The sequence below is a fragment of the Sphaeramia orbicularis genome, chromosome 4, assembly GCF_902148855.1.
Source record: "Sphaeramia orbicularis chromosome 4, fSphaOr1.1, whole genome shotgun sequence".
NCBI lineage: Eukaryota > Metazoa > Chordata > Actinopteri > Kurtiformes > Apogonidae > Sphaeramia > Sphaeramia orbicularis.
This window is the reverse complement of record NC_043960.1, coordinates 53,262,994-53,266,539: the sequence shown is the minus strand read 5'-3', so window position 1 is coordinate 53,266,539 and position 3,546 is coordinate 53,262,994.

The window sequence follows — 3,546 nt, the reverse complement described above, 5'->3', positions numbered from 1 at the left end:
TTAACTGCTGTAGCAAAAGTCATGTAACAGCCTGCTGAAAATAGGAATAAACTGAGGGAAATGCAGAACATTAAAGCTGGGAGATGTGAAGAGGGAAAATATGGTCAATTTAGTCATTTGGAAATGTGTAAAGTGAGTAATGAGTAATTAAAAAAAAACTTGCACTCTTTACGGCCCTGGAAGAATAAGTGTCTACAGTCTTTGTCATAGGTACTTACATTAAAATACATGTCACGAAACAATCCGAGGAAATTATGTCTATTAAATGCTTTTCTTATTTTAAGTGTCTGCAAATACGGGAGTGCACCTTGAGGCAGCATGTACTGTATTTGTTCATTCTCTTATTCTTCCATGGTGGTTGTGTTGGAGTTTTGGTTGCCAATAGTAGCTAGTTGCACACAGTTGCTGCTGTAAAGAAGCAGAAAAGAGGCATTGAGGCACTCAGGAGAAAGCATGAGGATGTATTCATGGATTTATACAACTGAGACATTTGGTGAAGTTACATATTTTTAACCCTTAAAAACCCAAACATCCACCGCCGACCAAAACCATCCACTGATCTAAACTGTTGATCCACTAATTCTATCACTACATGTCGATAATTGGTGTAAAATACAGTTCTTCATCTTTTCATGGTCAGCACATATGACCCATTTGGACCTTCGGAGGCTCCGTAGTTACCGTGGAAACACCGTCATCTTCTACAACACTGATTCACCAGTAAAACCCATGTAGTTGGATCAGTGAAAGTGGATAGAGATGCTGTTTTTATTTTCACTTGTTGATATATTTACTGAAAAAAATCTTCATTTTTCTCTGTTTTGATATAGTCCTTGAATTTACTCTGAGTTTTCATGACCATCTATACTGAACAACAAAAGAAACGTAAGTTTTGGTCGTTAATTTAGGCAAGAGTTCAGCTGTCCTGTTGAGTTGTCAACTGAGATACACATTAAAATAAGTGAGTTGTAACCACTGGAGCGTGTGTTTGCAGGTAAACACGACCACGAGTGGTGTTGAGCACATGTACAAAGTATCGGAGGTGCGGTACGTTTTGAGTGATATGGTAGTGGGAGCAACAAATGGGAGTGGCAATTCCCTTTGTTTATCTGGGAGCTATAAAAAGAAATGGTAAGATTCAAAAGTTACTGCATTACCACGATGCCTCACCTTTACGATAATCTGAGAGAACGCGCCATTGGTATGCTTGATGCTGGTTTAACGGCTCGCAACATTGCCAGACGTCTGCAAGTACACGAGTCCACCATCAGTAGGCTAAGGACGCGATTCCGTGACACAGGGACCACTCGGGACAGACCAAGATCTGGAAGACCACATGTGACCACCCGTAATCAGGATCGCCATATTCACTTGGCCCATCTCCGTGACCATCAACTCAGTGCTACAAGGACAGCAAGAGAGACCAACTGTAAATTTCACAGCTGGATATAAATATCTCATATGGAACCAATATTCATAATAAAACTCCCATATAAACCAATACCGAAACATACTTGCGTTTCTTTTGTTGTTCAGTATATATAATCTGTTAATTAAATATAGGAAAATACCTGATTTACAGTGAAAAATGACAGAGGATAATATTATGACTAATGGTGAGAAATCATTTAAGAAAGATTAAATACAGAGGAAAAACTGCCACAAAAGCAGTACTAGGTCTTTGTGTGTTAATATAAGTTGCAGTTCATAAAAAAATTCTTCAGTATTACATATTGATCCCTTAAAAACACCTTTTTGACTTTTGTTGTTGTCTGGATGGATTGCTTTGTAGAGAATAAAGGTTGAATTTTTCAGTAAAGCTAAAGAAAAGGTTGCTTACAAAAAAAAAATCCTTTGTTGCCTTTCAACACAATGTAACACAAGTAGTCTGACAACAAAGAAGAATCCTGTCCCTTCTCTGGACTCAGTTCCAGGCTGTTGAAAGTAACTACATTTTCACCATTGGTGGCCACTGTGGGACTTTTCATGCAAATGTGGATGTTAAATACGTGACTGACACCTAATTGTCATGATTTTCTTCTATTCCTTGACACAGAAGCAACATGAGAACTCCTTCAACTGTGATATTTTGGATTCACTTCTTCAATGGTTCCATCAAACAATGTCATAGGATCTATCTTCATATTTAGTCTGGTGATTTGAACAGAAAAGAATGACCTACAGAGCAAAGTTGTATATTTCCTTTTTTTTTTTTTTTTCTTGGCTGCAAATTCTGCAAGCTGCCTTTTCCACTGGCGTTAATGCACCCCCATACTATCAGAGATGCAGACTTTGGAACTGAGAAAACAAGCCTGATGGGCCCTACTCTGTGGTCCAGGAGACACACTGCCCATGATTTCCCAAAAAAACTTTTCAAATTTCAAGTCTGACCACACTTTGCCTAAGTCCGTTTTAAATGTGCTTTTACTTGGAGAAGACCACTGCATTTCTGGTTTTGGATGTTCATATATGGCTTTGCATGGTGGAGGTTTAACTTACATTTTTGGATTGCATGCTGAACTGTATGCTTCTATGAAACTAGTCCTAAAAACAGGACATGGGGCAAAAATTCAAACCAGATGTAGACTAATGTTATGAAGTAAGTTTGGAAGCACTTTGGGTCTATTTGAAAAATAAATACTGAGATAAAAGACAAACTATTTTTCAGATAAAACACATTTTTATATTATTTTGCATTATATTTAATACAAAAATCCACATGTAACACGATCAAAAGGACACGAAAATGACGGGCTTCTGGTTTTTAAAATATCTCTTTATTCTCTCGCAGGTGCATTTTGAGAATTGAACTTAATTTTCATGGCCGAGTGTTTTCACAAAAATGACTGCTGTTGCAAAATCTTTTGCGATATACATGTGTTTAACTGGGCAGGTTCTGTATGTAACATCAGTGGACATGATGGGTTCCACACCAAACCTGGAATGAGACTGAGATTGATGAAAAACCCACATGTGTGGATTAGAAAAACCACTAGGATCGACACATTGAACAGTGTCTTTATTTATAGTCTATAGAAGACCATTTACACACGTTTTCACATCTAATGCACTGACACCTAGGGAGATTTAATGTCCATATTTGGGGCCTATTTTTGGACCCAGTATTTGAATAAAAATTCATTAATTTTGGGATGGATCAGAGTAAGAGGATAATTTTTTTGCATTTCTCTGAGGTTATCATTAGGTCCATCCTGGGGGGAAATATGTCAACATTTACCTTTTATTATTGGGTCTAAAAAGATGGAAAAGTGACAAATACTAAAATGTACCCAGTTTCATAGAAGCACCCAACTGTGTTCACAGATACTGATGTGTAGACATGTTCCTGAAACCATGCAGTGGTTTCCATTACAGAGCCATGCCTGGTTTTAATGCAGTGACACCTGAGGTCCTCCGGATTCATGTCATCTTTGGATGGCTTTATGTTCTGTAGATCAGGATAATGTAGTGTGAGCAAACAGAAACATGATTCAGAACTTGTTCACTGCAAAAATCTAAATCTTACCAAGTGTATTTTTCACATTT